We start from the raw sequence: 15,755 nt of genomic DNA on the forward strand, positions 1-15,755 counted from the left end.
TCAGGCAAAATGCATGACTCCCTATCAATTATTCAAGAGAAAAAAACCAACTTTAAACTTTCTACATGTCTTTGGTTGCAAATGCTACATCTTAAGGAATCAATCTGATCACAAAGGGAAGTTTGATGCAAAGGCTGATGAAGGAATATTTGTTGGTTATTCTGCTGGTAAATCATATAGAGTCTACAATCTAAGAAACAACATTGTCATGGAATCTGTGCATGTTGTGTTTGATGATAAAAAGATTGATGGACTAACAGATGTGGGACATCATGAAGGACTCATATTTGACAATATTGAGATATATTGTGATGATAGTGAAGATGAGAATGATGGAGAAGGCACCTTGAAAAGAATTCAAATTCTGCCTTTGAATAATGCACAAAATGCTGCATCCGTTGAAAGCCATAATTCAGCTTCCGTTGATAGAAGCAATGCAGCATCCGTTGAAAGACAAAGTGCATCATCCGTTAAAGTTCATAATGAAGTATCTGTTGATCACAGTCTGTCAACGGATAATCATTTCACTTCATCAGTTGATAGAACTCCCAATTCCTTTCAAAGGATCAGCAACTCAGGGGGAGTTTCAACCAATCAACATTCTATCTCACATCATGACAATACTGAGGCAACCTCATCAAGAGCTAATCTAGCACCTCAAAGGAAATGGACCAAGAATCACCCTTTTGAACTAATCATTGGCGATGCTACATCTAAAGTGCAAACTAGAAGGGCTACTCAAGATGAATGTCTGTATAGTAGCTTTCTATCTCAGGAGGAACCTAAGAGAGTGGAAGAAGCTCTATTGGATCCAGATTGGATTTTAGCAATGCAAGAGGAGCTAAACCAATTTGAAAGGAACAAAGTATGGAAGCTGGTACCCAAGCCAAAGAACAAGAGTTCTATTGACACAAAATGGGTATTCAGAAACAAGATGGATGAAAATGGCATTGTCATAAGGAATAAAGCCAGATTGGTTGCTAAAGGCCATTCTCAACAAGAGGGAATAGATTTTGATGAGACATTTGCTCCAGTTGCCAGACTTGAAGCCATCAGAATCTTTCTAGCCTATGCAGCCCATGCCAATTTCAAGGTCTATCAAATGGATGTCAAGAGTGCATTTCTGAATGGGGAATTGGAGGAAGAAGTTTATGTAAGCCAACCTCCAGGATTTGAAGATCCAAAATTTCCAGACTATGTGTATTATCTGTTGAAAGCACTCTATGGACTAAAGCAAGCACCTAGAGCCTGGTATGAGACTTTGTCAAAATTTCTTCTAGATAATCACTTCACAAGATGTACTGTTGACAAAACTCTTTTCTTTAGAAATGTTAATGGCTCTACAATACTTGTTCAAATTTATGTAGATGATATTATATTTGGTTCTACAGATGATAAGCTTTGTAAAAAGTTTGCTAAGTTAATGCAAAGTAAATATGAAATGAGCATGATGGGAGAGCTAACTTATTTTCTTGGTTTACAAGTTAAACAAGTTAGTGGTGGAATTTTCATTAGTCAAACTAAATATATTTATGATCTTTTAAAGAAGTTTGACTTAATGGATTGTTCATCTGCAAAAACTCACATGCTGTAATAACCCCAATTTTTGGAAATTTTTGAAACCCTTATGAATAGTGTTTTTGCTGAATGAGAAAACTTTTCATGCCACACTATGTAGGGGTTCTGATATGGATATTCTGAGATTTTATTAGTACTCTATATGGTATATAAGTGTATGCAAAGATCGTCAGAATCCAATTCCGAATACTTTGATTTTTACCAGAATTCCACTAGGTACGGAAAGAATTGAGTATAAGGTAACAGGATAAAAAGGATTTAAATTAAAGGATTATAAGAGAGGATCATAAAAAGGAATATAATATATTGAGAAAGGTTAAGGGAACCTAAGTAATAAGACCCCGGGTATGATCCCTCAAACGATAAACGAAAACGAAAGTTAAGCGAACCGTATAACAGATCAGCGGTCATTAGGCAAACAATTAGGAAGTTAATCAAAGGGATTAGAGAGGATGATGTCACCCAACCAATGAGAAGAGGACAAGGAGGGAAAGATGACATCATAGCATGACACAAGCATGACATAGGAGGGAAGGAAGTGTGGTTGAATTATAAGCACACAAAATCAAGGTTAATTAGGTAATTAACCTAAAACAAATCAAAAAGCAACCAACCAAGCAAAAAACATTTCATTTCACCAAACAAAACACAAAACCCTCTTTTTCCATTGAAGCTCTCGGCTTCTTTCTTAGGAAAATGAAAGTCCAAGCTCCTCCACTTGCTATTTTACAAGGTAATTATCCTAGCTTCTCCTAGTTAAGTTACATACTTCCTATAAGTTTAAGCTTCTAATTCCAAGCCAATCTTTTTCTAGAAATCGAGGAAGAAGATGGTGAATAGTACTTTCTTGAAATTAATTTTTGTGTTCTTGATTTCTTTGAAAGAACAAGCTTGTGGGAGGTTAGATTAAGGCTTCCATGGGCATTCCAAGGATCTTTCATGGATTAAAAGCTTCAAGGAAGGTATAACTCTTCATGATCTTAGTTTTAAGTTCGTTGTTTAGATTTCCTAATGTTGAGATGATGGGTTAGTGTAATGGGTTTGTAATCATGTTTAAAGCTTGTTATGAGTAGTTTAGTTGGTGAGAGGCATGATTATTGTGTGTTTTGAGATGGGTTGATTTTGTGATATTTTTGGAGTTGGAAATCTTGGTTATTAGTTAATGAACCTAAGTAAAGCTTTTAGTTCATGTGGGGAATAAGTATAAATTGTTAATGTGGATTTGTTGGGGCTGTTATGATGTGGTTTGGATGGATGTTGGTTGTATGATTGATTTGAGGTTGAATTGTGATGGTTTTTGAATGGTTTAAATTTGGGAAATCGCGTAAATATAGCCGTCGTAACGTCCGATTTTCTTTAGACTGTTTTTGTGCATAACATTAGGACCCGAGAACCCCCTGCTAGATTATGACCATTGCCATGTCTAGATAGCTCGTGTTATGAGCTTCGTTTTGATATGTAGTTCGTTCGATTCCGATGCACGGTTTAGGAGAAACGACCGTTTCAAGTAACGGCGTTTCGCGAACGAAACATTTCCCCTCGCCTTACTTTGAAACATAGGTTAAAGACCAAAAAGGGTTAATTAATGTATGAAACAATTATGGTAAGAGTGTTAGGCAGTTGGTAAGACACTCACGAAGGAATCGCCTTAAAACTCGTAATGGTTAATTTATTAAAAATGGTGGAGCCGAGGGTACTCGAGTGACTTAAGAAAATCAGTAAGCGCAAAACAAGCGTTAGAGTCTAAGTTAGTTAAAGTATAGATTTACAAGTGACTTTGGTTTAATTCCAACTTACTTGTTGTTATAGGTTACCAGACTCGTCCCGAGCCATTCGTAACCCCCAGTCGCTCAGGTAAGTTTTCTACCCGATATACTGTTGTTGTGATGTAAATATATGTATATGCATTATCTTGTGATAGTGCATGATTGTTATTAGCAAATTTTGCGATATATTGGAGCATGCTGATATGGTATATATGCATGTCTGTTTCGTAATCTGGTTATCAATCTGTTGATTTCAATGCTTATAGTTGCATAATACCTATGCTAGAAATAAACAAGTAGTTGCGTATACCCTTAGTATAGGGGATAAAAGGTGAACATATTTCTAAACCGGGAGTCGATGTTCCCGAGTATATTATATATATATACATATATATATGGATATAGTTTTTAAAACTATTGATCGAATAAGGTTTATTCGATACCTTTATTTTACTTAATTGAATATTAATTCGAGTATTCATTCGAGGGCTTATGACTCAGTTTATTTTATTATTTGAATATTATTTGAATATTCATACGAGGGCTTATGACTCAGTTTATATTATTATTGAATATTAGTTGGATATTCATTTGAGGATGTATGACTCCTTTATTTTATGAATATTATTTATAGTATTCATTCGAGGTATTATGACTCCGCTTATTACTTAATAATATTCTTTATTGTATTAAAGAATAAGGTGTCGATAATTAAACTTATTTTTGATTATTCAAATAAAGATATTACTTTCGTATAAGTATATCTTTGATTATTTGCTATTCATTCAAGTATAAGTTTTCCAACTTCTACCTCAATTATTCTTATGGGAATATTATTTAATAATAATATTCAGATATTTCTTTCATATATGGGGACTGATTTACTTCATTAAATCAGCTTTACTCCAAACACTCTTTAAAGTGTTTTCGAGTCTTCAAAATGATTTTTAAAAGTTAGAGCGGATCTCAAAACTCATTTTTATATTTAAGATCTTCCTTTTTAAGGGGATTTAAATACTCGCTCAAACCTGAGGGATCCGGCTCTGTGGTGTATTTTATATTCGCAACAAGGTTGCAGTTTTGGTAAATGAATTGATTACTTACCCAACGTTCGGGAAGTAAGTCCATCTATTGAGTCGGCATAAGCAACATGGGCTCAGTGGGCGTCCATGATAGTGTAAGTGGCTCAGTGGGAGTCCATCAAATGCATAAGTGGCTGAGTGGCAGTCCAGCATAAGGTCCTATTACGACCAGGGTGATGACCAGTGGGGAATTCGTCCATCTACTAGTAGAGAAGGTTACTTATTGGTATCTTTGCCTGATCAGCAAGATATCAGGTTTATGCTAAAATTCTTTCCTTTCCAAATTTATTGGAAATTGCAATTCTGTTCATACTTTACATGACAGAGGTTTTCAGGAAACGTATGTATATATATAGGTGTATATATATATATCGGGACTTAATGAAGTATATCATAACTTCATTTCCTTCAAAATATTTCAAAGATTGAATCTATTCAAGTCTTATCTTGTAGTCTCATCAGTGTGATGAACTTTTGAAACTAATTATAACTTGAACGGTGGTAGTTCAAGTAGTATTTGGAAAAGATATAAGTATATTGGAGTATCTTGTAACTTCATCTTATAAACTTATATCTAGTAAATGATTATCTTATGCATGACAAAGATTTTCAGAAAAACGTTGAGACAAGGTTAGATATATGAGATCACCTTGCAACGATATTTTTATACAGTTATACACTGGAACTCTGGGTGTATTATGCATGGAAGAGGACTTCCCATATTTTGAAAAGTATATATGTATATATATATATACTGAATATTTTGCGACTTCATCGCATTAAGATATCAACTTGGTTCATTTCTTTTGACCAAGACTTTCATGAGTACTATGAGAAGGCTCATATATTGTTAATCATTATACATATTATTTTGGTGGGCTTGCTGCTCACCCTTGCTTTCTTCTTACATCACACAACAACAGATAGAAAAGATGAACAGGACCAAGCTCCCGATTCGCAAGCGATTAGGAAACGTTCCGCAGCTTTCTGGAAGCGTTGAGGACGCTGTAGCTGAGGTAGAAATTACCAATAGGCTAAGTTTTCAACTAATAATGTACCAGACTTATGTATATTATGAATTGTAATAATGGCAAAGAAATGTAAATTTATTCAGAAACCTGTTTAAGGTGCATTGGCAGATAATTGTGGAATAAAGTGAATTGTGAATTTTTTTTTTGGATGTTCATCTCTGAGACTATAACGTGTGGTGTGTGTGTTTATTATGGGGTCACAGTACAGAGAAGTCGATTAATTATTAAGATTGGGTGTTATTAAGGGAAATGGAACTCGTGACAACCCGGATGCCCGACCCCGGATTTGGGGGCGTTACACATGGCCACTGCCACCAAGCTTGAATTAAACAAGGCTGAAAAGTCTGTAGACATCTCAAGTTATAGAGGCATGGTTGGTTCACTTTTATATTTAACTGCTAGTAGACCTGATATAATGTTTTCTACATGTCTCTGTTCTAGATTTCAAGCTGACCCTAAAGAATCTCACTTAGTGGCTATTAAAAGGATTTTCAGATATCTCAAAGGGACTCCAAATCTAGGAATTTGGTACCCTAGAGAGTCTGGTTTTGATCTAATTGGCTACTCAGATGCAGATTATGCAGGTTGCAAAATAGACAGGAAAAGCACAACTGGCACCTGTCAATTTCTAGGGAATAAGCTTGTGTCATGGTTCAGCAAGAAGCAAAATTTTGTTTCAACATAACAGCTGAAGCTGAGTACATTGCTGCTGGTAGTTGCTGTACATAGATACTGTGGATGAGAAATCAACTATTTGACTATGGACTAACTGTTGACAAAATTCCTATATTCTGTGACAACACAAGTGCCATTGCCATTACTGAAAATCCAGTGCAGTACTCAAGAACCAAGCACATTGACATCAAGTACCACTTCATAAGGGAACATGTGATGAAAGGTACAATGGAACTTCATTTTGTTCCAAGTGAAAAGCAGATTGCAGACATATTTACCAAGCCACTTGATGAATCAACATTCATAAGATTAGTAAGTGAGCTAGGTATGCTTAATTATTCATAAATTCATGTCCTCATTATAATCTGCTTTGAAGCCTGAAATGAATTTGTGTCAAGAACAAAGTTGGCTTTAAGTAAAGATTATTCTATCAATGGATATTCCCTATCCGTTGAAAGCCAAAATTGTTCTATCAACGGATGTTTATTATCCGTTGAAAGATAAATACATTTCTGGTAATTTTATCCTTCAACAGATAAAAACTGTGTTAATCTTCAACGGATAACTATTTACCTCATCCGTCAAAGTGTCACATCAGTTACTTTAAGTGAGTCACAGCTGTTGATTTGTTTACTTAATCGTTGATACATATATACACTGTTGTATGTATTTGTATTAAAGGCAGTTTCAGAATTTCTACAGTTTTCTTTATTCTCAAACGGTTGTAATTTATTTAAAAGTATCATTTAATCATTTTATTTACGTTTTAATTCGAGAAAGTATAAAAGCCCATTGAATTCTTATTTTCACTTTACGCTTTCTTGCAATTTTTACTCTCTTTCTCTCCCAAAACTCTCAATCTTTTCTCTGCAACCTCTACTCACAACAATGGCACCAGTAGTCAAGATTATGTCTCAATCTAGCTTTGTTTATGAAAAGAACAATTTCGTAGCCTTGGTGGAAAAGAATGAAGCCCATTCAGATTATCACAAGATGATGGACTTCATCAAGAACTGCAAACTAAGCTATGCAATGCTGGAAGCCCCAACTATCTATTGTGAGGTAATTGAGGAGATTTGGACAACTGCAGAGTTCAACTCCATAGATATGGGCTTTCTCTCTCAAAGGTAAGGATTACTGTATTAACTGTGATGATATACAGTCATGCTTTAAGTTATCTGAGAATAATGCCATGACACCACACACTGATAATGATGTATCTGCTATGTTAGATTCCATAGGCTATTCTTTTGATTCTGCCAGTTTAGGGAGCATCAGAAGAAAGGGCCTTAGGAAAGAATGGAGTTTTCTTGGAGATGCCTTTATCAAGTTTTCTCTGGGAATATTAGTAATTTTGATGCCACAACTTCATCTCTTGTTAATATGCTCTACATGCTAGTTTCTGATAGGTACTTTAATTTTAGCAACTATGTCATGCTAGAATTAGGTTCCAGGTTAGGTAACAAAGCCAATAGACCTCATAACATCTACTATGCTAGATTCTTTATGTTATTGGCTAACCATGTTGCTGAAGGTTTGGTCATAACTAATGAGAGCAATAAACTCAAATGCTGGGCACAAGAGAAAAGGGTCCTTCCAGACCTTTTGAGAATTAACCTCAACAGCCAGGTGCCATTGGTATATTTACCAATAATGAATGCACCTCAGGTAAGTGAGGTAAATACTTCTGCAACTCCTACATCTTCCACCCCCATTGTTTCTTTGCCTTCTAGTGTGGCAATGGAATCTGTGTCTTTGTCCCAACAGATTTCTACCAAAGCCACCAAAACTAAAATTCCAAAACACAAGTCAGAGAAAACCACCTCTGTTGTCTCTCGAAAGACAACAGTTGTAACAACTACCATAAACCCTAAAGGGAGTGAATAGGGTGTGAGTGGTGAGGGGAGGGGTGAACATCAAGAAACCCCCCAGGATAAGGTGGGAGAGGTGAGTGGTACCCTAGCCAGCCAAGCCACAGTTTCTCAAAAGACTGTGGTGGTTCAAAAGGAGTCAAACACATCCCTAGTTGCATCCTCCCAAAAGGATGCAGCTATTGAAAATAGTCCCCAACCAGGGACACAGAACAAAAGAGGGAGGGACACTGAAGCCACACATTCACATGTCAAAGCTTTTTCAAGAAGAAAGAAGGCTAAAACCCTAGTTTCCACGCAGGGGGCACACACTGCACAGATACATCCACCTGTATCTTTGCCTTCTCAAATTCACTTTGATGTGGCTCCAGCAAATGTGGAGTCACAGCCCCATTCTCTCATAATAGACACACAACAATCACCAAATTCTCCATCACCATCTCTAGATGTGGATATGACATTCACATCAATTCTTGATTCTCCCTCTTTAAAACTCAGGGAGGAGCCCCACTCAAATCCTGGTAATCATCATCTGTTAGATGATTTGTTGGATCATCGGCCAATTCTTTTAGACTTAGTTGAAGAATATGTGTCACCTCACTTAAAATCAATTCACACAGATTCAACAATTATGTCACTTTAAATATCTACATCTTTTCCTTCTTCAATGGATATCTCTCATCCGTTGACAAGTGGTTGTTCTTCGACGGATAAGCTTAACAGCAGTTATCCGTTGATATCATCAGTTTCCACTTCAACGGATACTCCCTATTCGTTGATAGTCTCTACACATATACCTGAATCAATTCCAAGTGTAGAAGACATGGTTACTGTGCAATCACTTTTAGGATTGAGGGAAGGGAGTGATAATTTGAGTGAGAGGCTGGGTTGCTCCCAGGCAAAAGGAGAGGTTGAGAGTCAAAATATGCATGTTATTTCTTCCAGCATGGCAAAAGTAAGTGAGGGGAGTGCCACCTTAGTAGTTGAGGGTGAGGGTGTGAGGGTGTTGTGAGCCAGGGGGAGCCCCTGATGCAAGAATATAAAGAAAATGAGAGAAAAGCAGGTACAGAAGCTATAAGGGTGGATCCAGCCATTGCTAGTGAGTCAATGATTGTGGATGATGCTGAAAAGGAAAGAAAATTTCAGCAACATTACAAAGCTGAAATTGATAACATTTCCTTGGATGCTGACACTTTTACTCATCCTGTTTCAGCCTATCAAATGTTGGCTGCTCAGGGCAATGTGGAGGCAGAGCAGACTTTGAACATAGTGGACACTTCAGAATCTCTTCAAAGAGATAAAACTGCTGTTAATAGGATGCCTTCTCAAGCTGGTGAGCTATCTGAAGAATTTGAAGTAAATTCTAATGATGATGACTCTAATTCTTTGGATGGGAGCATGAACTTAGGAGGAGATGCAGGCCCAAGTTCTGTTCCAGATTTACCTGAATGGGCATGGACAAAGAAATCTACACCAGGACAATTTGGTGTAGCTTTGGTCAAGCAAGTAATGGCTATTCAAAAGGCCCTTCAGGAGACTACAGATGCTAGTACAAAGGCTATTCTTCAAGCTCATCTAGACTCTCTGCATCTCTTGCAGTTGCAGTATATCAGACATAATTTAAGTGTGGATGAACTCAAAAAGGATATTGCTGATCTGAAATCCTACAATTCTGAGAAGTTGGATTCAGTTATGCCTTATGGTACAATGCAAGATTTGTTGCTGAGATTGAGGAGAGAATCTGATGCTGACAAGAGGCTGGCCAAGTTGGAAACAAGAGTTCAAGTCATTGAAGACTCTGTGGTCACCATTCTTCAAAATCAACAATCTCAGACAAATCTACTATTGCAGCTGGCAAAAGCACAAGGCTTGACCCCTATCCTTGATGATAACAAAAAGGGGGAGAATAAAAAGGAAGGGGGAAGGAGAGCCATCAACAACAGTTCAAATATCTAAAATGCTAGTTCCTGCCATCACCACTTCTCCAACTCTTCAAATTAAAGGAAAGCTTGATGAAATTGATCTAATCCAAATAGCAGCAGCTGAGAGGAAAGTCAAAGAGCAAAGGAAGAAAATTGATGAAAGGATGCAACAAATCTTTGGTTCTACAACTTCTAAATCACAATCTGTGAAGCATAGCACAAAGGTGGAGCCAATCATTATGGAGCTCAAGCCAGTAAGGAGGAATAAGGTTGGAGAGACTTCTTCCAAGTATCTGAAACCTATGGTTCTCAAGCCCAACAACAGATCCAATAAGGAATCTACAAAGAACCCTTTAAGCCTTGCTCAGTTGAAAGAAGTGGACTTTCCTCTTCCAAATCCTGATGAAGACAAGGTTTTGGGTGGTAATATTATGAAGCACAAGAAGACCAAGGATGTGGTTGAAAGGATGAACATGGCTATTATATTTAGAGAGGGAAAGAGTATCTGTGTGATACAAGGACATCCCAAATTCTCAATAGCCAAGAGGGAAGAAGCCAGAAGGTTAAAGGAAGAAGCTAAAAAGCTAAAGGCTGACTAAAGAGCACAAGCAAAGCTTAAAAAACAGCTAAAGTCAAGTCAAGCTGAAGAAAAGAAAGAAATTGAAGACAAGAGTGAAGATGTAGGTATGGGGGACATGATCAGTGATGATGTGGAAGAAAGAAGTAAGGAAAGAAAGGAATGGCAGAAAGGGAACAGAAAGAAGGCCAATGCAAAAAGGAAGATGGTAGATGAAACTGAAGAAACCCAATCAAAATCCAAACCACTACCTTCTATTCCTGAACCCATTGTGCCTGACCCCTTCATAAACATCCATGGTGAAACAATCACTCCTACGAAGGAACCAATTGATTGGGACACCATCAAATTGCCCACCTTCTTAACCACCTCTCCACCATCAAAGAAACAGAAAAGGAAAATTAAATCAACACCTCCTCTAACCTCAATCAAATTCACTCAGAAGCCTAAGCCTAAGCCACAAGGCTCAAAGGATGATTATGTTCACATTTGTGATATAAAGGAATTTTCAGACATTGAACTCTATCTGGATGAGCTGGAGGAAGTAAGGGGAATAGATGCCTACAGACAGCTTCTAGAAAGACTAGTGTTCAAATATAAAGAAAGTGGGGAAAGGACTTGGCCTCTTCACAGAATTTTGAATGAAGGCTATTCTACCTTGGTTAGAGTCTACTCAGCCATAAAAAGGGATTCTGGTTTTACCAGCACTGCCAAAATTGAGATTCTCAACAAGATTGCCAACATAAGGAAAACTTGGTGGGAGCCCAATGCCTTGCCTAGAACATTACTCATACCAGAGAGAGGAATTACAGTTCATAAATCACCTCATTGGTTGATGGAGTTCAGAGACAATAAAGGAGTCAGAAGATTTTTCAGACTTGAAGATCAGCTCAAGATTGCCAGTAATGAAATTCTCAAGGATATGCAATCTAAGTTGGACATCAATGAAGAAGATGAAGCTGAGTTCTACAGACAACTCCAACTCCAAATAGAGGAGAATGACAGGGGGCTAGGGAAGAAAACAAGGGATCAAAGGAAAAGAAATTAATCTGCTCAGGCTAAAGGAGCACCCTTGGAAATAATGTAATTCTTCAATTCTATCTCAGTATACACACCTTTGCAGCATTTTTGAATTTCTACTTTATTTCAGTTCATATATTTATTAAGTGTTTTGTTTTCATCAAGCTAAACCCAAATTTATGCCTACAGTTCTAGTAGACATAAATCAGGGGAGATTGTTAGGAATATGTGTATTAGTTTGATGATAAGTTAAACAAAACACTTAAGTAGAAATCTAGTGTTCATAGCCTCAACGGATAAGACCATTTTGGCTATCCATTGAAGGAGTAGCTTTTCTTAGAAATAAGTTTAGTATTGTAGCACATTTCATTCTCTGTACTTAAGTTGTAATTCTTAGATGTTGTGGGAAATTATCAGTCATGTTGACTACTAGTGGATATGCAAATAGGAGGGCTAGTTGTAAATATTTCATGCCTTGTAATTTTATATAAGTGAAGTAGTATCAACTGATATTAAAGGCCTTCAACGGATGAGAAACAAAGCTTCAACGAATGTCTCTAAAGCTTCAACGGATAACATCCATCAACGGATGAGTGCTTCAACGGATAAAGCTTCAACTGCTAATGCATCAACGGATAAAGCTTCAACGGATAAAGCATCAACGAATGAAAGCTTCAACAGATGCTTAGTTCAAATAGCAGTTGATAGTGACAATTCATAAGCTGACAGAGGCACATGGGTTGACAGAGACAAACTGAAATGTGGCAGCCTCTAGGAGGAATCAAGAAAATGCAGCATTTCTATTCTGGTGCAAACAAGGAAGTATTCAAAGATTCATAGTTAAACCTAAATTGCATTGGATTGAGAAATGAAGAAGAAACATGTGAAGAATCTTTTAATTGTATTTTACAGTTTTGTCTTCACTTGTAAACTTGGTGATATGTAAACCAAGTAGCAGCTAGTAATTAGAGTGTTAATTTTCCAGAGCTGTTTAGAAAAATCCAGAGAGAAAATCATCTAGATTGTACTAGGACGCAGCTGTGATTTAATTCTTTGAATCACAGATTTTCTGAAATAACACATCTCTGGTGGACCAACAAATCCACCAGAAAAGTTTTTAAGTCTGTTGTGTTCTTTACATTTGTGTTTGAATATATAGCTGTCTGCATTAGATGGAAGCAATTCACACACTTGTTCATCAAAACACATAAGCCTAGAAACTGCTCAAAACTTGAAAAAGTTTTGAGATTTACATTCAACCCCCTTCTGTAAATCTCATTGTTAGTTCACTGGGAATAACAAGAACCCAAAAACAAGCTTGATTTTTGGGTTCAAGAAAAGAGAGTTTTTACAGATTTGATTTGGAACAACTTAAACAGTGAGGCTCGCCTCAACTATCTACCAATCATTGAGGCACCTCAGGTAAGTGAGGTAAATGTTTCTATCCATATCTCTTCCCAACCTTCAATTTCTTTACCTTCTACCGTGGCTATGGAATCTGTGATAGTGACCAAACAGATTCCTACCAAAGCCACTAAACTAAAATTTCAAAATCTAAATAAAAGAAACCGACCTGTAGTATCTCTCAAAAGACACTAATTCTAAATACTACCACAACACTTGAGGGGAGTGTACAGGGTGGTTAGCAAGGTGCGGGAAGGGGTGAAAATTAAAGAAGTCCCAAGAATAAGGAAGGTGAGGTGAGTGTGTCCCAAGATAGCCACACTGCAGTCTTCCAACAGACTGCAGCTGTTAAAAAGGAATTTAGCACATCTATAGGTGCATCCTCTCAAAAGGATGTACTTATTGAAAAGAGCTCTTATTCATGAGCACGGAACAAAAGAGGGAGGGACACTAAAGACCTAGCCCAAACCTACATTAGAAAGAAGAAATCTAAAATAATGGGGGAGTCACAGGGTGCACACACTGTGCAATCTCAAGTCAAAGACTTGGTATCTGCACCATCTCAAATTCAGTTTGATGTGGCTCCAGTAAATGTGGAGTCACATCCCCACTCTCTAATAATTGATACACCTCAAACACATAGCTTTCCAACTATCTCTTTGGATGTAGACATGATTTCTATATCAATTCCTGATTATCCATCTCTAAAACTCATGGAGGAGCCAACTACTCAAATAAGTGATCATCATCTAATTGATGATTTGTTGGATCACTTGCCTTTTCTTTCTCCAACTGTTGAACAGTCTGTGCACCAAAATCTAAAATCAATCTCCACAGACTCAACAATAGTTTCAACTTCTGTACCTTTTATTTCTTCTTCATCAATGGATATCAATTATCCGTTGATAAGTAATTCTCCTTCAATGGATATGCTTCACAGAAGTTATCCGTTGATGTTAGTCGCTAAACACGCGCTAAAATACACGCAAGTATACGCGTTCGCAAGTAATATAAGATATAAATTAAATTCGTTCCCACGGAGACTGGTTTAGGTTAATTATAGATATGCACCTATGCAACAATGATATGGTTATTATTCAATGATAAGACGAAAAATAAGTTGAGATTGTTTATAACTAAGAATTAAACTAACAATTATAACTAAGAGAATAAGAATGGGTGAATTAATATATATGACAAACATGGGATCCTAACTTCATTAGATACTTCATTCAATAGCCTTTTCATTCTTAACCTTAGCATGTAATGGTGATGACACTAATCAGATAACACGAAACTGATGAACATGAACTTTCGTTACACGAATACCATACTACTAGACATTCACAAAAGAGATAGAAGCTGAATAGACACCAATTATATTGATATCCTATATGTCTATAGAATTTGACAACATAACGATTTAACGCCCAAGTTATCTATCATGATTACATAGGGCAAGTAAGATGGTTAAAATTACCTATGAACCATGCATACAGTAACACATGAACCTATACTAGCATGGCAAGTTCTAAACCCTTAAATTCACTTTCGCTTCATTAAGAATTAACACACTATCTTATAAGTTCACGACACTCATAAGACGAACACGCACAACCAATACTAGGTTATCATACAATCACCACACACTAAGGCATCGGAACAAAGCAACTAAAGAAATCCATAAATAAATCCGCTAGAACCCCACGATAACGATTAGCCCATGATCGGACTCATCTTCAACGTGGGCTCCGATGAAAGCATGGTGTAATAAACATAGTCTTTATAAATGAATAATAAACAAAGTACAAAACAAGAGTATAGGTTCAAGAATAAGAAAACTAGCATCCAACGTTACAACTTAAACAAAGAATCACAAGTTAAAACTAGATCTTCTTCGCCTTGGTTGAATTGTGCTAAAACGGTCTTCTTACGCATTCTTCTTGTGCTCTCGTATGTCTCTCTATAAAAAATGAACTTATTTATGTATATATAGCAGCCCCATGCAGAGTAGAAGTCTTCTGGATCAAAAGCCCAATATAATCAGGATTTTTATTCTCGACCTGGCGCGGGCGCGCGCTATTACAGCGCGGGTGCGTTGAGTTTCTGGACTTTAAGCGCGGCCGCGCACTATCACAGCGCGGGCCGCTGACCTCCTATATAAAAATCTGACTTCTTAATTTTTCCTTGCTGATTTGAGCCGTCTTTCCAAGAGCCTTTATTCCAATACCACCTTAACACCATATTAGCACCAAAACAATGCTAATTCACCTGATTACCTGGATAATGCCTGAAAATGCAAAAACACTAGAAAACACATTAAAACACCAACAACTCTAGTACAAATACACCAATTCAAAGATTAACGGAGTGTAATAAAGTGTCATAAATGCCACTCAACAGTTGACATTCAAAACTACACCTTCAATGACTATTTCACACTCATTGATATTCATTACACAACTTGATATTTCAAAATCTATTACAAGTGTAGATGACTTAGTAGTTGTTCAGTCACTTTTAGGATTGAGTGAAGGGAGTGAAATGAGTGAGCGGATGGGTTGCTCCTAGGAAAAAAGAGAGGAAAAAGAGAGTTCATATATGCACACTGTTTCTTCAAGTATGGCAAAAGTTAGTGAGTGGAGTCCCACCTTAGTAGGTGAAGGTGAGGATGTGAGTGGTGTGAGCCAGGGGGAGCCCCTAATGCAACAAAAGAGAGAAAATGAGAGAACAGCAGGTACAGAATATATAAAGGTGGAAGCCATTGCTAGTGAGTCAATAGATGTCAGTGATGCAGAAAGGAAAAGACTATATGAGCAAGAATACAGA

This window comes from Apium graveolens, chromosome 6 (assembly GCF_009905375.1).
Source record: "Apium graveolens cultivar Ventura chromosome 6, ASM990537v1, whole genome shotgun sequence".
In the NCBI taxonomy this organism is placed as follows: Eukaryota; Viridiplantae; Streptophyta; class Magnoliopsida; order Apiales; family Apiaceae; genus Apium; species Apium graveolens.